Genomic DNA, 26,713 nt, shown 5'->3' with positions numbered 1-26,713 from the left:
CATTTGCCAAGAATTGCATATGCATAAAGATTCTTTTAATATCAAATGGAAATGCAAATAAGATGTTGAAACACAGGGAAAAACCATTAAGCGAAAAGAAACATAGGCAGAAGATGGAGAGAGACTACAAATGGGATGGACCTGGCCTAAAATATACCACTGTCCCTCAAAAATAGGTACTTGGCTATCTACATGACAACACTTGGTTCCTACCCTGCCTTCTTCCTACAGGCCTGTTACAACTGTGACAGCCACCTGTGGTGGACCTGCTCCTTCTGCCTCGTGATTTTCCCCAGTCCTAACTTCCGTTCTGCCCTTCCAGGGTGGGCTACTCGCATCCCTGGGCTGGGACTGTGGCTAGCGCTGCTCTGGGTGGGATATACAGGCGGCCGCTGGCATGTGATGCGGGGCACCACGGCTCTGCACAAAATCCCCACCCCAGCCAAACTACTGACCCGGAATAGTGACACTGATGTCGTACATTTACAAGAAACAGTGCAGCAACTTCCAAATAGTGCCTTACAAATGAGAAATGGAACTAGAATTGTGTGAGAAATCATAAGTTTCATTATTCTTTAATATTTGATAGTAAAAGAATGCTCACTCCTTTCCCCAAGAGGTCAATCGGGGCATTGGATGGTCACTCAGGTCCCTGTCAGGCATCAGCCCCAAGTGCTGGGGTCACCCTAGCTGTAATCCTACATCTGGACAACTGTGGGATACACATGTGTGTTCTTCCATCGTCCACCATCAGAATATCTTCAACCATCATCAAGTAAGTTACTCAGTCAGCCTCAGTTTCCTCACCTGCAATTAGGATGTAACAGGACCTACTTCAAAGGGTAAAGGTAAAGATTAGAGAGAAGCCTCCCAAAGAGGTGACCCATAGTAATAATTCGGTAAACAGCAGCTAGGTTTATTATGGTCCTACAGAACGGGGGTGAGTCTGGAGGAGAAAAGGACAAGAAACGAAAGCCGTCGAACAGGCAGTCTGAGACTCAGATGTCAAATAATTTCTAAGAGTAGTCTACATGTTTGTTACATTCCAAGGTAAAATTATCAGATTTTTTTCTAAACAGATGACATAACCCAGACAGGTTTGAGTTAACTTTGGATTGAATGAAAAGAACTATTGTGATGGAAGAGTTCACATCTGAGTGCTGAAATCTAGATGCCAGCTGCCCTCTGCCACATGTATGCAGGCGTGTGATGTGTTATTACCTTAGTGAATCCTCAGAACCGTTGGAGAAGGCATGAGGGCACAGAGGCTCAAAAAGGTTTAAGCAATTTGCTCAGCAGCTACTAAACAGCCATACCAAGCTTAGTCTGGCTGGAATCTGAATGCTTCTAAACAAGCAGCTGAACTCCTGCCCAAGGACAGAAGGCCCCTGTGTCCCCAGCCCTCAAGAAGCTGGTGTCCACACCATGGCCAGGTGGCTTTACAGGAAGGCCATGCATGCCGGCTTGAGTCTGCTGGGCTTTAGTCCCTGTTTACCCAGACTCTGGAAGTGGTGGACAAGTCATTTAACTTTCCTGAGCCCTATAATGACATTCATCATTGGAAATTTGCACCTTTACATAATCTCTCTTGGTTCTTATTTTTCACCCTTGCCCAGCCCTCTCTTCAACCCCTCCATTCCTCTCTATTTACAAAGATTTTGTTCCTATTTTTCCATTTTCTCATATTAATCCCATTCCCTTCTATCCTTTCCCCTAGCCCTCCCACTTCCTTCCCCTTTGCCCCTTTTCTTCCTATTTCACATTACCTATTATACATTTTAGTCCTTATTTACACTTTCAGTTTCTCACACCAGAGAAACTATTCGGTATTGATACATGTGTGTCCTATTTATCACTTAAGAGTATCGCCTCAATGTGCATCCACTTAGGTATAAATGTCTCTAATTTCTCATTTTTTATGGCTGAGTAGTACTCCATTTTATTTAAAAAACCACATTTTCTTTATCCAGTCTCCAGTACCAATGATTAGAATGAATAATCGATAATGCAAAATAGGAAGAAAAGGTCCAAAGGGGTAGGGGTAGTGGGAGGGGCAGGGGAAAGGAAAGAAGGGAAAGGAAAAATGATGAGAAATGGAAAAAATGGAAATAAAGTCATTGTAAATAGGGAAGGGTGGAGGGGGTGAAGGGAGGGCTAGGAATGGGGAAAAAATAAGAACCAAGATGCATTATGTAAAGGTACAACTCCCAATGAGAAATGTAATTGTGTTGTATACCTAAAATGTACCAATAAAAGAATTTTTTAAAAAAATCCAAAGCAAATCCCAAAGTCCAATCCTTTTTGTTATTTCACAGACCTTCTGATTTATGTGCTATGAAAAAAATTTTGATTATCTAGTCCTGCATAACAGGCCAGTAAAACAGAAGCTTAAAATAAAAATTAAAAAAACTTTCCTGAGCCCCTTTTTAATCAATCAGAATGTGTTGGATCAGAGTTTTTCAATCCAAGTCCTATGGAACATTAATCACTTGCATTTTATACCCAGGAGGTTAGAAATAAGAAAGGAGCCAGGACATCCTGAGTTGACCCTCTGTCCTGAGATTCTGGGCAGGGGAGGGAGTAGAATACATTTGTTAGCAAACAGAAGTGAACAAACACTAGTTCCTTCCATCTGGAAAAATCTGAAATTCTACTGAATTTTATGTGACAGGAAGAGGAGAAAGGGAAAGAGAAGAACGTCAGGGAAGAGGTTTCAGAAGTTCATCTCGAAGTTATGTTCACACAGCAGCCATGATGTACACATTCAGTTGTACACTTATTTGGGGTGCTTCTGGGGTTGGGGAGCTGGAAGAGATGACAGTGAAGGAGGCAAAACCCCTCCTCTTGAAATGATCATTATTGTACACAGCAAGCACTCAACAGATGCTGACAGGGCTGAATTCAGAGGAAAACAGAGCGAGATCAGCTTGATAGAACTGGACCACTGCTAAAGAAGTATGAGCATGTCAAGAATGTTAGCGATGTCTTTTGTACTCAGCCACTCACTCCGCCATAAGCCATTTTCAGTCTCAAGATCCGTTCTCTTCTGTGCGAAGGAGCACGCCTCTTCCAGTGGGGTAACCACAGGTAAACCTCCTCCTTACCTGCACCCACGCACTTGGAATCTGAACAAAGGGGAGCCCTGGAAGCTAAAGCCTTCTCTGAGTTTTCATTTGTATCTTTGCCTAGGGTAGTGACAAATATTGTTTCAAGCATTTCCAGCTAGGTTTTTAGAGCTCAAAGGATAATCTGCTCCCACAAGAAAGAAAGAAAAAGAAGAAGAAAAATACATACTGTTTAACTTTTTACATTGAAATAGAGAAGCCTTTTCTTGCCAGGGAAGGGGACAGTGTGCGACAATTTCAGTCAGAGCTGCCAAAGTCTCCATCTAGAAATACCGAGAGAAATAATAATCTTACGGAATTCTTTTTGTACTTCTAAAAGCAAGACTTAAGAGTAATCCAGGTCTTCTGACTCCCAGCTGATGTTTTGCCATGAAATCAGGGTGTTTCATAAGCCACATTCCCCAGGCCAAAACAATGATTGCCAGACAACAGGTGCTTAATAAATATTTTCTGAATGAATTAAAGAACAAAAGAAAGACATCATGTCAGAAGATAGGTTCTAAGGGCTATCAATATACCCCTGAATCCAGGATAGAAAACCTTCTATGAAATAAATGAGGCCAGGCTTTGTGGTGCATGCCTGTAATCCTACCACTAGGGAGGCTGAGGCAGGAGGATTGCTGCAAGTTTGAGGCCAGTTTGGGGTACATAGTGAGTTCAAGGCTGATCTAAACTACACAGGGAGACACTGTCTTAACAAAACAAAACAAATCCAAAACCAAAACCAAAATCAAACAAAAAAGACAAATGAGGGCTGAGGATTTAGCTCAGTGGCTTCACTGCCTGCTGCGCAAGCGCAAGGACCTGGGTTCGATCTCTGGTACCAAAAAAAAAAAAAAAAAAGACAAATGAGCCAGTTTCCCCAGCAAATCAATGGCAAAGAGGTAAAGAAAGAGACAAAGAAGTTTTTCAGAATAACCACCAGAAAAACAGGTGGACCGTGTTGGGATCCTTACCCAAACAGGCAACTGTCCAAAAACTTCTTGGTGACAAAGTAACAAGAATTTCTTCATCACTTCTCGGCCTTTTGGCTAAGATCAAGTGAAGAATTTCTTAACATCACTTCATATGTAGTCCAAAGTCAAATGTAAAAGAACATATTAATCTTGTTGCTGTGATAAGGCATTATGGTCTATGTTTTTTTAAAAAAAGGCCCTCCTGAAGTTGAGATGGGCACCAATATACCAGTTTGTGGCAGGACACACGGCTGAGGTTGCTTGGAATACTCTCAGAAGCAAGGTGCACTGAGACTGGGAAGAGACCAGTGACTTGGGCAGCTGGGTGATGGGTAAGCAGGGCCACTAATTATGTCTTCTCTCTACTTTTCTAATATGGGCAGATCACAAGGTATCATGTTTAACATACTAAATTATCCAGCTTAGAAAATTATAACTTCTGGTCGATTCAGGTGAGGGTACAGGGAAAATGACACGCTTAGAATTGTTGGTGACAATAAAAATTACTGTGATATCAAGAGATACTGCTATATATCAGGAGCAATTTAAATACACAAACATCTTGGCTCAATCATCCCACATGCGTAAATTTACCAAAAGAAAATAATCCGAAAGAAGAAAATATCAGTGCACTGTGACCTTAATAGTGATGAATTAGAAATAATTAGCTACTAAATGTGGGAAATACACTACACTCTAGGTACTTGCTATACTAATACTTTCTCTACATTATTCTCTTGCAAACAACACTGAGGGAAGTACTATCATTCCCATGACACAGATGAAGAAAGCCAGGCCCCAAGATGCAGCGGGGATGTAGCAGAGCAGGAAATCCAGGTCAGGGTGGCTTCAAGGAACACACTTTCCACTCCTTTTCCAGGCTGCCCTGAAACCCAACGTCAGGCAATAGGGGATATTTAATTAAATTATAGGACATCCACAGAATGAGCTCTGTGTAAATATTGACAAGTATACTTGCGAAGCCAGGCAACGTGGGAAAATGCTAAGTTAATAAGACAAAGAATGAAAACTGTTTATGAGGGCACCTATGAAATACACATGCATATATGTGGGAAAGCTTTGCAGGGAAAAAGAAAATCATGGCTGGATTAGAAGGGAAGTCTCCTAATTACGGGACATGTGATTTTTATAACTAAAAAAGGAAAGGGTGGGTTTGATGCCCAGCACTGGGGGGAAAAGGAGATGAGGGGACAGAATTGAACTGAGGTCCACACACTGCTACAGAGACCCAGGCACTTCAGTATTTTCTTTCATCCACACCGTCAACCATCACCACCTTAGGCCAGGGATGTAGCTCAGTGGTTCTGCTACCTGTCTCGCAAACACAAGGTCCTGAGTTCAATCCCTGGTACCAAAAACAAAACAAAAAAGCCCATCAGCATCTTCAAATAAACTCCCCTTTTTCTTCTTTAGGCTCTTACTAAAACTAAAAGAGGAACTATTTATCTTCTCCCCCCACCAAATATTTTTCCAGTGACCTCTGCTAGGAATTCACCTACTTTGATCAGGAGGCAAGAATTATTCTGCAGTTTTCTGTCGCCACTGATGCAGAATAAAATATTACAGTACAAAATGAATGTCTTAAACATACCACGAGAGAAAAATGACAAAGCATAATCCAATCTACAAAGGACTGTTTCATGATTGAGTTTCTCTCCAAATATTGTGAAATCCTCTTGCAGGTCATTTGTTATTAACGTGACTGGGGAAAAGGGACCAGAAAGCTGCAGATGAATTCTCTTTATCACAATCCAGCCCAGGCTCATCCTATCTGCATCTACCAGACTGCTAATCATCTCAAATCCTACTCCACAGCCCAGCATCCTACATTCCCTTTGCTCTTCCTCCCCTGCATCTTCCCTGGAAAGACACATCTGCCTGGTTCCCAGAGACAGGCTCATGCCAGATTATGGACCTGGACATGCTCTGGAATCTGTGTAATGCCCACAGATGGGAAGTTATCCTCATTAAAAAGGTGATATGTGCCCCTGTGTACTTCTTTTGCCATAAATGAATTCCAGGGATGTTCACTTGGGAGGGAGTGGAGAAACCCCTAGGAAGTAGATCCCAGTTTATTTTACCTGCCAGAACCAAGGTTGCCATAAATAATCAACAAAGCTCCTGTAACTCCCTTGGGATCATTATGACCCGAAAAAGGCACTAATATGTAAGCCCAACCACATGACCATCAGAGATTCTATGTGGTATTATCAGTACTTGTCACCAAGATAACAGCTTGATCTTGAACAACGGAGGTGAGAATATTTAGAGGAAACCATTTAAGAGATTTCCCTTTTAAAAGCTGAACAAAGAGAAAAGATCTTGAGGAAAGCTTGAAAACTGGCGGAGCCAGAGAACCAGCGGGAAGAGAAGGCAGTGCCAAAGCCACAGGCCCTTGAGGGAGCTCACGCAACCTTTGTCGAGGATTATGCAAAAGCTACTGTCTTTCAAGGCTTCTAGATGTCAGAGGAAAAATACAAAAAACAGTTTGCTGAACAGAGAGAGAGCTTTAAACAATTTAAATTCAAACACACGGAATTCCAGGAATTGGGAAGAGACGAAATTGCAAGGTGCCTTTCAAACCACTGCACAGAAAAGGATGTTTAATTATTACATGTTGGTAATAAAAATGCAGATTTTGCTGTGGTGGCATTTATTTAGGAGGAATAAGAGGTATCATTATGTCCTGTAAGGATAGGTAGTAATAGTAATGCTCAGACAGTAATAAATGCTTGGGTTACTAGCAGCCAGTTTTGACCACTTATTGGCAGCATTGAGCCAAGCACACTGAAGGCATCACTTCCTTTAATCTCCATGACAACCCTGGGAATTCAGTCCTACTAATGATTTCCTTTATAGGTGAGGAAACTGAGTTTCAGACAGGCTCCATAATTTCTCTGAGGTCACAACGGCGGCTACAATTCAAACCTAGATTTGCTTAGAAGTCCAGCCTTTGGGCCACTGACGCACAAGTATGTAATTACTGGATCTCACAGACTGCCACTATTTTGTGACGATTACTGACAATTATCAAGTTCAGAGCTGTTGGCCAAGCTGATCAGCATCCTGCCTCCTTGCCCTTCTTCTTATAGGTAAAATGAAAAGAATGCACCACTGCCCAGTCTACTGTAGTACCAATGGATGTTTGTTAAAAAAAAAAAAAGAAGAAGAAGAAGAAGAGAGGAAATAGATTAGAAACATCTAAGGAGTTTTTCTTTATTTATGGTGCATCAATAAAAGCTAATATGCACTAGGGGTCTCAGAGCAGAACATTTTAGTGGCATCACTATGTGGAGATTTTTTTCTAACAACCCAAATATTTACCTGTCAAAAAGAAAGAGAGAGCCCTGGGAGGCCACAAGGTCAGGGGCACTGAGCACTGTCAGGAACGTATGCTGCAGTCTAGCAGCCCAAGTCTGAATTCTGACTTTATCACTCTCTTGCTCTGGGGCTCTGGGTGAGTGAATCGATCTTTCTGAGCCTCCATTTCTTTGCCCATAAAATGAGGATGAAAACAATACCTCTTCATGGGGCTATTGTAAAAACTGCGTGAGATGATGCCCAGAAGAGGAACACAATGCTGGGCACAAGTAAAGATGAGCCTCTGCTCCCGGTGTGGCTGACAAGAGTAGCCATGTCATTGCGTTTACCTCGACCTGCTGCACTTCAGGCCACATTCTGCACACAAGCTTAGAACATTCAGGAATGGGAGAAGCTTCCAAAGGACATTTACCAATGTGCCCACTTCAGAACCTCATGCAATAGATCTTGTTCTCTTCTCAACCATCATCAGTGGCCAAGAAGAGGGAAAGAACCTCCATGTTCTTTTCTTCTGGAATTTGGTATCTGACAAATGCTGATGATGTATTGGTACCTTTTCTGACACATTTCATTCAAATCCCAGAAACCTATCATCAGTATCAGACAGGCAACAACATTTTCTGCTTGTTTGGGTTCATTCTGTAATGTCGCTGAGAATTGACAAATGCTATTGCTCTTAGTGATCACATGACAGGAACTCAGGAAATCTTCATTTTTTTAGGCTTACCAGAGTCACACTGTCCCATTCAATTCTTCCACTGCTTGTGCTTTTGGCACCTGGAGCTGATTACTTAGGCGTTTGGAGAACACGTAGTTTATGCCGAAGTGCATTCTGGGGCTTTGGCTAACTAACATCCATTCCTCCCTCTTCTGATAACAGCTCTACAAGTTTCTTTTGGGAAACTGCCCTCCCTCAACCCTGAGCACTGATGGTTTCAGTGGGACTGGGCCCACTCTGAGTCCCTGTGGGAGTGCATGTGATTCAGCCCTGAGCAATGAGCAGCCCTTTCCTCTGGTCATGACTGCTTTTACAAGAGGCATGTCCACCCTGCTCAGGAGTCTGGCAGGGAGAAGAGGGCAAGAAAGCCCCATAAAAAGTTAGTCTTGGGTGTGTAAGCATGGCACATGCTCTGGTGACCATATTTCTACTAGGAGAGGAGAGAGTACCTGAGAATGGAAATAACAAAGAAAAATAAAGGCTGAGAGGTAAACAATGAGATTGGATCCAGCCATGCCTGAAGCTGATGCCTCCCAGGATTTTCTGTTACGTAAGTATAAATTCCCTTTTGGCTTAAAAGAATTTGAGTTGTGCTTCTGTCACTTACACCTGGAATTTAAAGGCTAGCAGGCTACTTATGGGTTAAGGGCACGGAATAGGTAGTCCAGGTTTAAATCCTGGCTCTGCCACTTTCTAGTTTGTGACTTGGGTAAGCTTCTCTCACCTGCTTAAATCTCCTTTTCTCATCTATAAGTGGGGATTACAACAGTACTCATCTCTCAGGGTGGTCGTGAGGATGAAACACAGTGAATGCACTCAGTCACTGCTTGTCACATACAAGTGCTCAACAAGAGCTTGCTGATCTAGTAAGTCCCCGACTTGAGAACATTCAAGGTGCGAACTTTCACAGATGTACTGTATAAGACTCACTTTGTTGGATATGATGAATCCAACTTACGAACCTTCTCCTGGAATGGAACTTGTTGGGGACTTACTGTAGTATTCAAGTAGAAATTTAAAGATTAGAGAAACAACCTAACCTTAAGCTCTCATAGATACTCAGAATGCAAGGGCCATGTAAAGTATAACAAACAAAATGAACATCAAAATTATTATTTTTTAAAAAAAGATCCTATTCTTTTCCATCTTACACACATTGCTATATTTACAACGAGGAAACTAAGAGTCAGAGGGATGAAGTGACTTCCTTAAAGCCGTAGATTGTAAGTGGTAAAATTAAGATTCTACTTGAGCTATGACTGCTTCTGAAAGATGGATGGAATTATACAACATCATCTTGGTCTCTCTTTGATTTAAAAGCAAAGAAACAATGTGTCCAATTAAATACATAGTCGCAGGAAAAGATATCCAGGGCGGCTGGCTCCAAAATCCCAGCCTCAAGTCTAAGAACTCACTCTGATCCAACAGTGCAAATCACCACCTGTGGCGGCTTGTTTCTGAGTAGAAGAGAGAAAGTCCGTGGAGGATTTGAGCAAATCTTTACCACATGTTGCTATGGATCTTCCTTTCTGTCAACCAGAAAGGTTGAAGAGGTCCCAGGTTTCTTTGCAAGAGACCTGGTGTGGCACAGCTGCCATCTGGTCTGGTCAGGGCCTGCAGAAAACATGCCAGCAGCAGCGAATGTCGTCACCCTGCAAGCTGCTCGAGGGCTTTTTTCACCTGGCGGAAGCTGGTCCCTGCTTCCGGCAGCCTGCCTGTCCGGCACATGACAGACACACCAAGGCCCCACATGTGGCCCACGTGTCGAAAGCCCAGCGCTGGAACACTCAGAGTGCTCTAGTGACCTTACACTGCACAGGTGAATGAGGGGCTGCCTGAGAGGGGAAATGCAATGCTTTTCCAGCCTCCCTAAGAGGTGCTGCTGCCCGCGTAACAGCCCTAGCAACCCCCACAGATGCGGCTTTTGAAACAGACTCAGAGCCTCAACGCTCTGGCAATTCCAATACATATTTTCTTTGCCTTTAAATCTTTGAATGCTTATTTAAAAGCCTGCAGCTAAACTGTGCTAACCAACAGTGGGCCGTCTATCTGTCTGAAATGGCAGCACTGCAGAGATCAGGGAGGGAGCCACACCAGGAGCCCCATCAAATGATGGGGTGCACAAAGGGGAATTTGTTTTCAGCCTCTGAGGAGGACATCAGGATGGCAGGATTGGAGCAATGTTCGCCAAAGCTTTATCGAGTACCGGCCCACATGCCAGCCCCCAAATAACAGCCGCAGTGTCCAGGGTTTATTACCGACCAGTTTGTCAAGGTACTTCGCAATTCCTGGTAAGGAAAGTGCTGTGATCGTTCCATTTCACACAGGCAGTGACTGAGACACAAAAAGAGGTGTCATTGGCCTGGGGCCACAGCTCATCAGTAGCAGAGCTGGGGCTGGAGTCTGAAAGGTGTGGCTTGAGTGTGAGCACAATGCTACACTACTCTCAAGGCCATGGTGGTGGTGGTAGTGACACAAGTGGGGGAAATGGTGGAGACACTGCTGGTGGAGCGAGTGGTAAAGATGATGGCGGCCATGTTTCTCTATCTGTGGCCCAGTGCTGAGCATTTCCCATGTATCATTACATTAACTCTAATCTTCCGGCAGGTCTCGTCATTTTCCCCCTCTCCGTGTACTTCTCTTCACCTTGCCTGCCTGCATCTGTCCCGGCCCAGTGTGTCATCATCTCTCACTGGGATCAAAGCACTGTCTTGCTTGTCAGTCTCCTGTCCACACACACCCAGTCTCACTGTATTACAGCAGTCAGAAGGATCTTTTGGATACTTATCTCAGATCACAGCACCCTCTCTCCCACCTAAATCCTCCACTGGCTTCCACTGCACAAATCCTGATTCCTAGCCACAAGTGATGAGGCCCCATAGGCCCTGGTTCCCCACCTCTCAAACCTCCCCTCTGTTTCTCTCCTCCTTGCCCACTGTGCCCCAGCACATCCCCTTACCCTTTCCTGACCACCACAATCTCGTTGCCACGCCAGGATGGCTGTGCAGGCTGCTTCTGCTGCCCCCCAACCTCTGCAGAGCTCACTCCTGGTTGTCATGGAGGCATCGGCTCACATGACCCCTTCTTGGAGCCTTTCCTGAAGGCACAGCTGTGGTCGATCCTCAACTCCCATGAAACATTTGCCCTGGGCTCCCTTGTTCTTCCCCCAGCGCAGGTACCTCAGGACTAAACTGTACCTTTGTTCATTTACTATGACTTACTGTCTCCCCATGTGGGCCACAAGCTCTGTGCAGGCAGAGAGCTTGTCCCTCATGCTTTCTGTTTTATCACCACCATCTGAAGCAGTGCCGGCACAGAATGGAGCCCAATAAATATTTACTGATGAAAGAACCGAGCTATCTCATTTACTCTCCTCAAGACACTGTTTTAGAAGTGAGGTAACAGCCTGTAAGATTTAATAACACACCCAAGGCTGTGTGGCTAGTAAGTGGCACTTAACTCCAGAGTCCTTGATCTCAGCCCTCAGGCAGTAATCAGCTTTGTGACCCAGACTCTTCACCTACTTTCTCTGCATTTCAGTATCATTTTTACCCAAAAAAGAAGATAAGATCACCCTTGTCTTTGCCAAGGCTATTTGGAGCTAAGAGACTATGTTCTCAACTACAACCAAGAGTTGGCAAGCTTTTCCTGTAAAAGGCAAATAATTATTTTAGGCTTCGCCGGCCATGCAGTCTCTGTGGCAACTACTCGACCTGCTGATGTGGCACAAAAGCAGCCATAGACAATAAGTACTGTAAATAAAAGAAAGTGGTGTGCCCAATAACACTTTATTCATAAAAGCAGACAATCAACCAGTCTTGGCTGGAACTTGCCAACACCAGCACTAGGCCACTGGGGAGGAAGCTGGCAGTTTTCGTCTGTCACTCGTTATTATGACGCTGGCTCATCAGAGCCGACGATCGTTTCTCTCCGGGCAGAAATAACTTCAGAAGAGACTCGGCATTTGAAGAAAGGCCAAGGTCTGCTCTCTGGTTGACAGTAATGAGATCACACTCACAGAAACAGAAATGGCTTCTCTGTTGGGTGAACCTGGAGGCTGACGTGGAAGAGGACGTGGGCACAGGCTCCGGGAGGAGTCAAGAGGGGCAAAGTCTGGGGTTAAAACGCTGGTAAATGGAGAGCTTATAGCTATAGCAAAATGTTCCAGGGAACATAATAAACAGTGACATTGCCATTATCCAGAGTTATCAGTTCAGCACTTTAAATTTGCTCCCAGTGCTTTAACAGGCAAAAGTAAGAGAGATTACCAATATAGCTAACATGTCCTTTTCCTACATCTAGCTACTGTCAGCACCACTTACTGATATCCTACTAGGATTAGGTATGTATCCTACAGGTCCATCTACCATTGCCCCCAAAATTAAGATAAAATTCATAATTTTAGCCATTTTAAGGTTTAGGATTCAATGATCAGTGGTGATTAGTACATTTACACTGTTATATAACCAACAGCACTAATTTCAGGACATTTCCATTATTCAAAAAGAAACCCCATGCCTCCTAAACTGCCCCCTCCCAACCCCTAGCAAGTATTAATCTACCTTCTGTCTTTATGTATTTGCCTATGCTGGACATTTTCTATCAGTGGAGTTACATAATATATGATCTTTTGTAGCTCACTTCTTTCAAGGCTGGCCTTGGGCTCACAATGTAGCCCAGGTTGGCCTCGAACTCACAGTGATCTTCCTACCTCAGCCTCCCAAGGGCTGGCCTCACAGGCGTGTGCCACTACACCCTGCTATTCATTCCTTTTTATGACCAAGTAATATTCTCTTTTTTGGATACATTATTTTGTTTATTCATTCATCAGGTGAGAGATATTTGGTTTTTTGTTGTTTTTTTTTTTGGTACCGGTGATCGAACTCGGGTCCTTGTGCTTGCGAGGTAGGTGGTGGAACCACTGAGCTAAATCCCCTGCCCTTATTTGGGTTTTTTCTACATTTTAGCTATTATGAATTATTCTCCTATGAAAATTCATGTGCCAGTATCTGTTTGAGTCCCTGTTTTCAACTCTTTTGGGTATATTCCTAGAAGTGAAATTGCTAGGTTGTATGGTAAATCTATCTTTAATTTTATGAACTGCCAAACACTTCCATTAGCAGTATTATAATGGTTCCGATTTCTTCACACATCCTCACCAACACTGGTATTCTCACTCCCCCCCTTTATTACAGCCGTCCCAGTAAGTATAAAGTGGTGCATCACTGCAGATTTATTGGCATTTCTCTAGTGACAGTTGATCTTGAGCATCTTTTCACATTTTTATTGGCCATTTGTATATCTTCTTCGGAAACTCACTTTTCACCTCTATATTTATTCCAGGCATCTATAAATAGTGTGTAGTAGTATCTTCCAAGTGTAAATCTAAATATTTTTCTCTACTCAGAACTGTTTTTTTTTAAACTTAGCACTGTTTTTGAAAGTTCTCTCTGTGTTGTTTACTGTTGATCTACTTCAAAGCTTAATTGCATCTAGTCTTCCCTGTAGCATATTTTATCTATTGGTTCTCTTATTCATGGATATTTATTCTCCCCTATTCTAAGACGCATTGCACCTCCCTGTACATGCTTCTTCTATACTGTTGAGATGAGTTCTTTGAGGCTCAAACTTGCATTTATTTGGCAGGATCATTGGATATGCACGTTTGCAATCTTCCCAGATGTGCAATTTCTTTTAACATGTTTGGAAAACCAAATGCAACTTTGGACCACACTTCTGGAGACTCCTCAGGCCCCAGTGTATATCACACCCACACATTCATCAAGCTGGAAAACTGCTCAATTTTTCTGACTTTTCAATATTCTTAAGTGCTACTGCAAGCCTTCTGATCACAAGGTACTGGCAGGAAACAATTCTCCTGCACCCTATCTGTCAGAGCAGTGACTCTCAAAGGGTGGTCCTTGTACCAGCAGCATCAGTGTCACCTCTAAACTTGTGAGGGATTGGAACACTGTGGGTCCTCCAGGCAATGCTGCTCAATGCTAAATGTGAGAACCACTGTGTTAGCACTTTCCCACTTCACAAATGAGAAGTAGAAGACCAAAGAGTGAGCACTTTCAACAGCAGAGTCTAAAGACCATGGGGAGAGTGAGAAGTGTGACAAAACAAGACTTGTAGACCAGAGAGAACAGGGACCGAGTTCAGATTCTGCAGGGTGGTGGCTCTGAAAACCCCTGCAAGTCCCTAACCGCCCTGGTTCGACCTTAGATGGCTTGTGAAGGGTTAAAGAGACGTTATACCAAGAGTGATGTGTTATTTATCTCCATTTATATAAAATATTCAGGATAGGTTAATCTATAGAGATAAAAATTAGATTAATGGTTGCCAGGGACTGAAGAAGGGACAGATGGAATACTTGTTTAGGGGTATGATGAATAATCTTGTCAATCTGACTAGCTTAAGAGACACCTAGGAGATTATAGTGCACTTTTTTTTTTTTTTTTTTTTTTTTTTTGGTACCAGGGATCAAACTCGGGACCTCGCGCTTGCGAGGCAGGCAGCGGAACCACTGAGCTAAATCCCCAGCCCCACCTAGGAGATTATAAAAGTATACTTCTGGGCATATCTGAGTGGGCCCAACCTGGGATTATCTCTGGTTCCTGGCTCCTTTCTCTCAGGCTCTTTCCCTGTCTCTCTGCTTCCTGGTTGCAGAAGGTAGGCAGTTTTCCTCTACCGTGCCCTTTCACCATGATGCTTCTACTTGGAGCCAGCCAACCATGGACTGAAATCTCTGAAACCATGAGCCACAAGAAGCCATTTCCTCCTTTCAGCTGTGCATGTCAGATATTTGGTCACAGTAATGAAAAGCTAATACTATGTTTGCGGGTTTTCCCTTTGGGGTGACAGAATGTTTTGAAACCATATTGCACAACATTGTGAGTATATTAAATGCTACAGAAGTATATGCTCTAAATGGTTAATTTTATGTTATGCGACCTTTACCTCAATTAAATAAAAAGATAGATGTTACATGGAAACCACTTCTCATGGCACTGGGTATGACACAGAAAGCAGGTATCACTGCAAAAAACTGAAGTTTATAGTAAGAAAAACTGGAAATAGTCTTTATAGTCAACAATAATGGACTAAGTTATGTCACACATGGACTGCCTGACACTATACAGATATTAACTACTTGAAGGTCTAGGTACACAGAAGAATAAGAATAATCTCTGTGTGCACCACTAAGACAAAAAGCCACAAAACTGTGTGTGCACATCACTTCACCCTGTTGTGTCATGTAATTATACATTCAGGAGGGTAATACTCCAAAATACAGTAGCTCTCATTTAGTAGTAAAATTGTGTTTTAATAATCCTTTTTAATTGTTTACCTTTATTTTATAATTTTCTGCAACATCCACATAATGCTGGTATAACAGAGAAAAAGAGTTTGAAAAATGTAAAGGATAAATGTATCAGGGTGCCTTTACTTAAAGGCCAACTGTGGTTGCTATCTGAATAAAATTCTCTAGTATTTACAATTTTTAAATTACATTTTCTTTCTTTCTTGCAGCAGGGCTATACCACTAAGCTACACTCCCAACCTTTAAAAAACAAAAAAGGTTTTTTTGAGACAGGGTCTTACTGAGCTTCCCAAGCTGGCCTCAAACTTGTCATTCTCCTGCCTTAGCCTGAGAAACTGGAACTTACAAGTGTGCATCACCGAGCCCGGGTGTATGGTCACAGTTTTAACTTTTTTTTTTTTTTTTGACACAACCTCTCACTATGTAGCCCAGGCTGGCCTGGAACTTGTGGTCCTTCTTCCTCAGCCTCCCCAGTGCTGGGATTAGAGGTGTACTCTACCATGCCTGGCTAGTTTTTTTTTTAAAAGCAAGTGTATACCTATATTGAACACATTATAATGAAACAACTTTAAGACATGTTAGTTAAAAGCATGTTAGAGAAAAGCATAAAATCAGAGGAAGATTTCATTAATTATTTGTTATTTCTATTTGGAAAGATCTACAGTGATGGCGAACCTTTTAGAGACAAGTGCCCAAACTGCAACCCCAGAACCACTTATTTATTGCAAAGCGCCAAAGTGCCAAGACTACAATTAAACCTGAATACGGGCCGGGGATTTAGCTTAGTGGTTCCGCCACCTGCCTCGCAAGCACAAGGTCCAGAGTTCGATCCCCAGTACCAAAAAATCCCACAAAACCTGAATACTGAGGTTTTAGCTTAGAAAAAAGAACTCATATATTAACATCTTTTGTCTTAAAAGAAAAACAACACATGTGCCATAGGCTCATCACCAGTGGTCTAAGCCATGTGGAAGCACCATATTGCTTCCTGGAAAGGACTGCTTAGCTTTAGCAGAAGGTCTTAAAATGTACCAGATTTTATACTACACAGAAGATACAGCATGCCCCCATCTAGAGGGCCAAAATGGGGCCTCATAAATAACCTGCCCTGTGGCTGAGTCACCCATGGCTCACCCCTGACCTCCGGGAAAAAAATCAAATAGAAAAACTGAATCATGCACCTCCATGCTGGTTCTCATTCTCTCTCTGAATGAATGTATGCATATATGTATATATGTGATTTCTTTCTCAAAGACCCAGAAATGAATGCAGTCTTTTTTCCTCAGTTTTCTAAAAGAGAGAGAATTCACATCTCTTAGGAAAACTGTTGGTGTTTAATGTGAGCACTTCTACAGTAAAAATAACCTTCCTGACACAGCTCTGCAGGTTGAGGAACGCTGTTGGCATCCAACTAACACCAGCCCTCCTCTCATGTAGGCCTCTCCTCAGGCTCTGTGCTTCAGTGATGATTCCTCATGGCTGCACGAGTGATTTTAGGAAAAAAACAGGTTAAAAACAGATGTTTAATTTCTATCAATAGTTGATGAAAAACTCCTAAAGGAGTAAAGACCATTTCCTCCCTGTAGGGAAGGAAGTTTGCTTTAGCATGAGAGTTTTTTAGAATTCCTGCATACTTCATTTGTACATAGAAATGTCCTATTAACTTCAGTCCATCATTACTCTTTGGGAAATCTGAAATAACTGGAGAAACATTTTAAATGAAAAATTCTGAAATATTCTAAATCCCAGCCAGGGATTATTCTAATTAGCTCCTTCATTCATCCATCCAGGGATTTATTTACTTATTCAATGATTCACTCACTCATAGTTGTCAGTCCTGTGTGTGGGAATGCCAACGTGATTTCACTCCAAGCCAGCTCTAAACATGCTTTAAATAAGGACCAGACACAGTACAAAAAAGACATTGTGTAAGGGTCGACAGCAATGTGAACGAACTGGTCTGCATTAGTCTTTACTTCATTCTCTCCAGGAAGGCCTCTCCTACAAATGTGTGATACAAATTCATGCTTTCCAGGATGCAGAACCTGCAAAAATCTGCTTTATATGATAAACATACGGCTTCCTAAGGAATGTGAAAAGTCAAGATCCACGTCACAAGGTTCAAAATGTACACATTCAGTTCTTTATTTATTTAGCCATACTGGGATTGAACCTAGGGAGTGCTGAGTTACATTTCCAGCCCCTGCCCCTTTTTTTCCCACAGATAGTGTCTTGCTAGGTTGCCAGGCTAGACGTCCTCCTGACTCAGCTTCCCAAGTAGCTGGGATTTCAGGTAAGGTAAGCACCACCATACCCAGCCAAACATGTATCTTTAACTTTTTTCCCCCCTAACTCATTGATGTATACTCTTATACTCTAGAAAATAGTCTAAATAAAAGAAGTATTTTTTCCTTGTGCTGGAAATCAGACCCGGGCCTTCTCATGTACCTATGAACTCCACCACTGGATACACCCCTAACCTCTAAAAGAGGGGTTGGAGAGGAAGGAGAGACAACAAATGTAAACATGTTCCTGCTCTGCTACCATCTCTAAAAGAAGATGGCCAACTGAGTTCATGCAGGATCAAACCTTATCTCGTGGTTCTGCATTAGCACCAGGGTTCCACCAGTTGGGCTGACTGAAATTGACTAATCAATGGAATTAGTCTTCCATCTTTAATTGGCTAGAAAACTGGCCAGCAAGTTTGGCCTGACAGCCCATCAGGCAGAAAATATGAGGATAGAAGATGGTCCACTAATTACCAGTGGGAACTGACGAGGATGACTATTCATGAGACACGTGGACTGTTTTCTGAAGCTCCTTGAAGCTGGAGAGCAAGGAATGCCAAGTGGGACAGAGCCTGTGAGAACCTGCCCCCTCGTAAACCCTCTACTCCGAGGCAGTCACCTCCAGTGGATGAGGTCACGACAGACCGCAACAGGTCCTGACAAAGATTCCCTCCCAGGAGCCAGTCAGTCACCTGAAAAGGCTTAGCCCGATGGCCCCAAACCCCCAGCACGCTATCATATATCATCTATCAGCTCTTGGATAACTCCACTGCAGAACGTTGGGATTATAAGCTTCCTCCTGCAGCCAGAAAAGACTGTTATTTCTAACATGCTGCTGAATCTGGGAATGGCCATTAAGAACCATCAAAGTATCCATTTTTGACCCAACAATTCCATCCCTGGGAATACAGCCTTTTGGATGTGTGCAAATATGCAGCTAGAAGACTGTTCGCTATGGCCGGGGATTTAGCTCAGTGGTTCCGGCGCCTGCCTTGCAAGTGCAAGGTCCCAAGTTCAATCCCTGGTACCAAGAAAAGGCAGCTAAGACTGTTCACTGCAAGACAATTTCTACTAAAAATAGAACTACTAAATATCAGACACTGTGAGCTAAAGACAGCCATAAACTCTAACAAGGGACCCTTGGGTGTAATGTGTATAAGCCACATGTGGTGGAGTAGACTTACAATCCCAGCACTTGGGAGGCTGAGGCAGGGAGATTGTGAGGTGGCTGCCAGCCTGGACTACCTAGCAAGACCCTGTTCCAAATAACAACAACAAAAAACTTCTGGACTTGTTTTTACAGTAAATAAGTACTTTTGTAAGAGGCAAAAATCACTTATGAGAAAGTAAAATTTTATATAGTCAATATTTACAGAGTTAAATGACAATTTCAGTACATTAAAAGAATATAACACTAGGTATTTTTTTTGATTTGCAGTACAGGGGATCAAACTCAGGACCTTGTGCTTGCAAGGCAAGTGCGACACCACTGAGCTACATCCCCAGCCCAACACTAGGGTTTTTTGAGTACAAATATCATAAGACAAATATTCACTCCCATATTTTTAGTTATCTAGATTTTATTAAATTATCATTGAATTTATCACTTTTTAAACAAGCAAAATCTGTTCCATACTAGGAAATAAGATGATAAAAAGACTTTTGAATAAATGTCCTAAAAACCAGGAGGTAAACTTCTGGAGACGGGGATGTGAACTAGTGGGAAGGGAAAGGAAAGTGGGAGGGGGTAATGGGATTAAAATTGATTAAAACAGGGCCAGGGACGTAGCTCAGGGGCACTGTGCCTGCCTGGCAAGTGCAAGATCCTGAGTTCGATCCCTGGTACAAGGGGAAAAAAAAGAAAGAAAGAAATTGATTAAAATATGCTAGCATGTACCAGCTTCTCCAAATAAACCCCATCAGTGTGTAATATTAACATGCACTAATAAGATTTTTTTGTTTTTGCATTTTGGGACAGGGTCTCACTATATTGTTCAGGCTGGCCTTGAACTCACTATGTAGCCCAACCTGGCCTCAAACTCATGGCAATCCTCCTGCCTCAGACTCCCAAGTTCTGGGATTTAAAGGGGTGTGCCACCACATCTAGTTAGGATTTTTTAAAAAATAAAATATACATCCCCCAAAAAAGAAAAACAAAACAAAACAAAGACATACCAGACTAATGTAGTCCATGGACCTTATCAACAGGTACTTTTCCTCCTATAATTGCAAACACCCTAGTGCACAGTCATAACATCTTGAGAGGAAGGCAGCTGCAGCAGAGCTGTGAGGAGGTCTGCCACAGACAGAAATGCTCATGGCAGAGGAAAATGACAGCTGGCAGCTTAGTCATGACAGAGGAGCTAAAAAACCATGATAAGCTGACCTGAGAACTCAAAAAGCAGAAATTCCTGAGGACAAATAGTTCTCCAGCAACAAGAGACCAACACAATACAGCACAGCGTACTGACTGATGGTTGGTCTGAGGCACCCCAAAAAGGTGATGATAATTTGTATAACCCATCTCAAAAGACAAGAAGAGAACATAATGTCTACTTACATAACTAGATTCATTTGTGCATTTGCATAGATAAATTTCAGAGTGGGTTTTTATGCATATTTGCAAGCTGGTGTAAGGGTGTGTATATGTGTGTGGCATTGAGAATGAATAAAATAAGGTCTTATTTATCTAATCTTACCCTCTACACTCTGTATCTTCTCTCCAAATTTCAAAGAATCTAGGAAATGAGCTTTCACTGATTGGGCTTGTGTGTATCAGTTCACCCCTGCAAGGAGCCACAGCCCTGGAAGGCTGCCTGCCTCATTATTTATTCGTGCTGGACTGGGGATTGACACAGAATCTTTGCACTAAGCTATATCTTTGGCCCTTTTTGTTTTTAATTTTGAGCCAGGATCTTGCTAAGTTGCTTGGCCTGGCCTCGAACTTGTAAACCTCCTACCTTAGCCGGAGTAGCTGGTATTACAAGTGTACACCACCTAGCCCTATTGGTTCTCTATTTTTAGGGCCTACAAGCTCGCAGCAAAGGATTATAACTACTTCAATCCCTACCTCCCCCACACCCAAGGAGGGACCATGTGCAAAATCCAGCAGGTTCCCAACATGCTCTCAGGCATGGAAAATCTTCATCGGCCAGGAAACCCTTTGGGGATGATTTCAACCACCAGATGCCCAGGCTTATCTCATCTTGTGTCATCGTCTGCATTTTCCTTCACCACGCTAAGAGGAAATAGGGGATGAGATGCAGTTCCGGCAGCCACCTTGCTCTTAGGTGGATATTTCTAGCATTCTGAGGCAAGAGGGTTACTTTTTCTTTTTCTCTCTTTCTCCTCACTCTTTTGAGTGTTTTTGTGTTTTAGTACTGGGGAGAGAACCCAAGGCCTTACACCTGCTACGCAAGAGTTCTACCTCTGAGCTACACCCTCAGGCTTCTTCTTTTTTTTTTTTTTTAAAGCAATGGGGTCTTGTACTGTGGCCAAAGCCAGCCCTGAATTTCTGGACTCCAGTGATCCCCCTGCCGAGTAGCTGGGACTACCTTTGTGCACCGCCTTGCTCAGCAAAGAGGATATTTTTAAAGACCACGCCAGACTTTCTCTGTCACACTCAATGAAGGAAACCCGTACAGTGCCTGGGGACTCAGACAACAATGGTCAACGAGAGGAAAAATACACAGTGATTCAGGGGGCTGTAAATATTTACTGTGTCCCACGGTGTATTTACTGTTCAATGATTGTGCAAAACAAATGTTCTAGGACAAGAGGTGGCCTGCCTCCCCACAGGTTCCCAGAGTTTCAAAGCGGGACAGAAGCAGAGATGCCAACTGGTTCCCACACTAGATGGATAAGAAGGTTGAGGCTCCAAAAATGCTGTCATCAAATGTCTGCTTTTTTAAATATCTCTGTTACAACACGTACCCACCAAGCCACAGCTCACTGCCCAGCCATCTTCCCGCACATGAGACTAGAAGTGTGCATGTGCTGAGGGACTCCTTGCAGGGCCGAGACAGAGCATCATAAGCAATCAATAAAAGTTCGAGACGTCAGGATAGATACTCTGCTCTGACTCATGTTAAGACAAATTCTATTCCTTGAATGGCTGAAATAGCAGCCAGAAGTGCATTTGGAAATTCACCCAGTAACACATTACATAATCAACACAATTTATTTAAAAATTATTTTTTCACTTATTTCATGTGATAAAAACTAAATTCCTTTCATTTTTAGGTAAGAATTTCTAGTATGTTGCTTTATTAAATTTCATGGTTTGGGAAATTCACTGGGATGGAAGAGGTTTTCAAAAACAGTAAAATCCAAATGCCAAATTCCCTGGTACAAACATTCACAAAGTTAAAGAAAATGCCTTTGGGCCGGGGATTTAGCTCAGTGGTTTCGCCCCCTGCAAGCGCAAGGACACGAGTTCAATCCCTAGTACCAAAAAAAAAGAAAAAGCCTTTAGCACCAGAAAATATCTTCTTGATCTTAAGAATACTTAATACTATGGGGTGCAAAAAATGTTGAAAACTCCTTCCCTAGTACCTCCGGTTCCTCCACTGTACTGATCAAGTGCAGGGTAAACAGACTGGTGAATTATCAAGCCCCCCGCAGACCCACTGTACTGTCACAAGGCAAAGCCTTGGGAAGGAGCAACCTAGGGTTGGCTTCTTCTCCCGCGCCGCCCTAACCAAATCCGCTTCGTAACCACTGCACACTTCTGGGTGTCTAGGAGACCTTCTATGTCCTCCGATTAGATAGAACTTATCAATCAGCTGCCATCAATTCAGGACAGCGCATCCCACATCCCCATTTTCTCCAACAAGGCTGTCACTTATGGGCCGAGTAGCTGAATGAACTTCACTTAACTACTTATAAAATTAGCCAGACCAGCACTAGAGCTAGAGCTGATTTGCTTGACAGAAAATTTAAACATAAAAGCCAGGCGTGGTGGTGCATGTTTGTAATCCCAGCTCTTGGGAGGCTGAGGCAGGAGCATTGTGGTGAGTTTAAGGCCAGCCAGGGCTACTTAGTGCGTTTAAGGCCAGTCTGAACTACATAGTGAGCTTTGCTGAGACAAAATACTCGACACCCAAAGTTGAAGGAGCAAAGGTTTATTTAGCTCAAAGTTTATAGAGGTTTCAGTCCATAAATGGCTGGCTCCAAGGCAGGGTGGCCCACGGCAGAGGGGCAACAGTTCATGGCAGAACAAAGGTAGCAAAGCAACAGGAGAGCAAGGGAGGGGCCCTCAATAGCATCTTTCTACCCTTTTATCTTATGCAGACTACTTAGGCCCAGTAGCACTCACTCCCTCAATCCTAGGGTCCTTAAGCCTAGCACTGCACCATAAATCAATTCCCTACCGATGACTGCATGAGGCTTTGGGGGGACATCAAGACACAAGCCATAATGCCAACTGTGATAATCAGGCTGGATGGAGGGGTCCCTACTAGATGTCAGGAACCCTATGGTTTTAGTCTCAAAGGAGAGCCTTTTCTTACCTCCCTCTCCTTCATCAACTAATCCCCTCACCCCATTAGACACACACACACACTCACACACACACACCCACACACACACACACACACACACACACACACTCATCTAGCCCTTTACGAAGTGAGGGAGACCCAAGAAGTCTGGAAGCATGGCGGATCTCAGAACTCTCCTAGGGTGGCCTCAGCTGACCCCTGAGCAAGTTCTTCATCTAAACGATGGCCAGGCATCAAAGTCCCAGCTGATTCGGAAGTCTCTGGGGGAAAAAGTCCACTTGCTGATGTGGTATCTTTAGTTCATCCTATTTTCTTTACTGTTTTAGTGACATTAACTGAAACTTTTGGCTGCGGCTAGACATGAGGAGGGCTGACTTGATGTGCCATATTTTACTTTTAAAAAAGCTTTAAGCTGGGCGTGGTGGTGCATGCCTGTGAGCCCAACACTCGGGAGGCTGAGGCAGGAGGATCATGGTGAGTTTGAGGCCCACCTGGGCTACATAGCGAGTTCAAGGCCAGCCTGAACTACACAGTGAGATCCTGTTTAATTTCTAATTACACAAGCAACATATAAATATTTTCTCCCTGTAGAAACTTTGAATATTAAAGATTCAAGCCCCCGGACCACACACACAAACACTTCGGCCAGTACCAGGTCGCCTCCCTGGAAGGAACTGTTATAATGAATTTAGCATTACCCTTTCATATAGCTTTCTATGCATTTATGTATCTTTGAAAAAAAAAACAGAGACGCATTATGGTGGTTCAGTTTAGTATACAAACGGTATCATACTCAAATTTCTGCAACTTTTTCAAATCTCACAGTATGTCTTAGCCATCTTTTCATCTTAGACCTTTTTCCTGTCCGCTTTCCCTCCTTCCTTCCCTCCCTCCCTCTCTCTCTCACTGTATTCCACAGTGTTTTATATTTTAAAAGGTGAAAACATCATGTAATTCAACCTTCGCATTTTCTTTTTTTTTTTTTGGTACCGGGGATCGAACTCAGGACCTTCCGCTTGCGAAGCAGGCGGCGCCACCACTGAGCTAAATCCCCGGCCCAACCTTTGCATTTTCTATAACACTGTTTCTTGGAAAGCAATGATACACAAAAGGAAGTTTCTCTTTAAGTTCTGTCTCTTGTGATTTCTAGAAAACGGCCACTGATTTCAGAAATAATAACACATGGATGGCAATGTGAGTGAGGGATCGGCCCTGGTTCTGTAATTCCTGGTGGGACAATGAGTTAACAGGACACACGGCCAGGCAGAATCCCAACTCGAAGCTGTGTGGCCTTTGGACTTTTACAACAGCTCTGTAACTTGGCCTCACCATCAGCAAACTGAAGACAATAATGTCTACCTTTCAACTCACTGTCAAGATCTTGTAAGAAAAGGAAATGAGGTCAACAGGCAGAGCACCTGGCATGTGGTAGGCACTTAGGTGACAAATATCTAGAAACTTCACAGCAAAGTTATGCTTAGCAATGTAGGATACCAATGATTTCTATGGTGTAAAATTTCAAGTTCATGTTTTTTAAAAATGATTAGTTTCTTAGTTACTTTTCTCATTGCTTTGACAAAATACTGATGTCCAAAGTTAAAGGAGGAAAGGTTACTTAGCGCACAGTTTGTACACGTTTCAGTCCATAGTTGGCTGGCTCCAAGGCAGGGTGGCATTGCAGAGGAGAAACATGGTGGGCAGAAGGTAGCAAAGAAACAAAGGATGACCACAGCTCTTTCTATCCCTTATATCTTATCCAGGCCACTTAGGGAAGGTAGCACTCACACCCTTAATCCTAGTGCTCTTGAGCCTAGCATTGCATCTCAAATCAATCCCAGGGTTACACTCTCTAGATCCAGCCACCTCTGAAAAGGCCTACATAAGGCTTTGGGGGACATCTAGACACAAGCCATAACAGTCCACTTTGAAACATCTTGTTAGTATGGATACTGCACCTTGGATTTGAAGGCAAGGAAACTAGACAGAGAGATATGGTCATGGTAGATCTAAAATGGTGCCAGGATTAGTTTTTCTAAGAACCATTAAGTTTCTTTTCTTTTCTTTTTTGGTACTAGGGATTGAACTCGGGACCTTGCGCTTGCGAGGCAGGAGGCGGAAACACTGAGCTAAATCCCTGGCCCTTAAGTTTCTTTTCTTATGACTTATCACTAAATCAATAAACAGAATGCTCAAAACTGCTACCTGAAAACTTCTAAGCATGTTATATGTAATCCTGCCTGTCTTTATTAATTTTTCACAAATAACTAATTTAAAACAAATAAAAGGAACAAAATCTTCCAGGCAAACAAAACAAATGGAAAAGGAAAATAAAACCAGTACTCACTGCTGCTGCCCCCAAGATTCCAGCCAACAGATAATGAAACAGGTTTTGCCTCAACCTTGTAGCAGGGCTAAAAAGTCAGCTACAAGGATTCAGGGGCTGGAGGAAGGGTGCTGGATCAATTTCCCAGGATCACAGGAAGAGGAAAATGGAGTGATTTTTCCTGGGTTTCCTGCAGGCTGTGCTCTTCTCACCTGCTCCACCATGTCCACATTGCATATGGCGGGTGTCCCCCATGATCCACGCCTTTGGTATTTACACTTTGAGTGTTTCTTCTCTTCGAGGACAGGCTGGCCTCATGATCCGCTTCTAGTTATACAGAATTCGGCAAGGTGACAGAATGTACAGGGTTCTGCATGTATCATTACATTACATAAGATGGGTCTTGTACCCATATTTTGATGCTTTCTCCTTTGCTGAAATTAAGGAGATAAGAGGCCATGCTGGGAGACATGTGTGGCAAGGAGCCTAAGGCTGCCCTCCAAGCTGAAGGTGGCCTCCAGCCCACAGCCAATAAGAAACCAAAGCCCTCGATTTTACAACCATAGGTACTGAATGCTGCCAACGACCATGTGATTTTAGAAACAGATTCTTCTCCAGTCAAACTTCAGATGAGACCCCAGTCCTGGCCAATACCTTGATTTCAGCCTTGTGAGGCCCTGAAGTAGAGGACCCAGTTCAACCACGTCAGACCCTGGCCTACAAAAACTACCCAGTGATACATGTGTGTGTTTTCGGGCTCTAAATTTGCAGTGATATTGTAATAGATAATTAATACATCACATTTGCTCCCTTTCTCCACCTGAACCGAGAAAACAGCAATGAGAGAACAAAAAAATCCACGTCAAAATTAGGGCGAGAGGTCTTTTTAGTGATACCTGAATTGAAATGAACCCTACAGCACTCATTTTTCCTTTCGGCTCACAGTGAGAGAGAATACATATATTTTAATGGAGCAGATGATCTTCCTGGGGTATCTTCTTGACTTCCTACTTGGTTTATTATCCACCAGCCCCTGACTTCAGTAGGCTACACCCTCAGCTTTTGACCTTCTCAAAAGACCATCCCCATCAGATGGAATCCTTCTTCCAAAACCTTCTGGAGAATCAAAGCCA

At 43.0% G+C, this 26,713-nt stretch overlaps 1 protein-coding gene, 1 non-coding gene and 1 pseudogene across 8 annotated transcripts in view; 2 read left to right on the top strand and 1 right to left on the bottom strand.

Moving 5' to 3' along the window:
- The window catches only part of Arhgef3 (Rho guanine nucleotide exchange factor 3), a 310,353-nt gene that overhangs the window by 89,770 nt on the left and 193,870 nt on the right, over window positions 1-26,713 (bottom strand). The gene's annotated exons all lie outside the window — the stretch shown is intronic.
- The window catches only part of LOC101721222 (cAMP-dependent protein kinase type II-alpha regulatory subunit pseudogene), a 46,812-nt pseudogene that overhangs the window by 11,679 nt on the left and 8,420 nt on the right, over window positions 1-26,713 (top strand).
- LOC147826473 (U2 spliceosomal RNA) lies at window positions 4,137-4,330 on the top strand. Its single transcript, XR_015439637.1, has one exon. It is a non-coding gene; the product is annotated as a U2 spliceosomal RNA (small nuclear RNA).

Source organism: Heterocephalus glaber, unplaced genomic scaffold (genome assembly GCF_053883595.1).
Source record: "Heterocephalus glaber isolate CG9 unplaced genomic scaffold, H.glaber_assembly_v1.0 deba00001472, whole genome shotgun sequence".
Classification (NCBI taxonomy): Eukaryota; Metazoa; Chordata; class Mammalia; order Rodentia; family Bathyergidae; genus Heterocephalus; species Heterocephalus glaber.
This window is presented reverse-complemented; position numbering and strand designations above follow the sequence as displayed.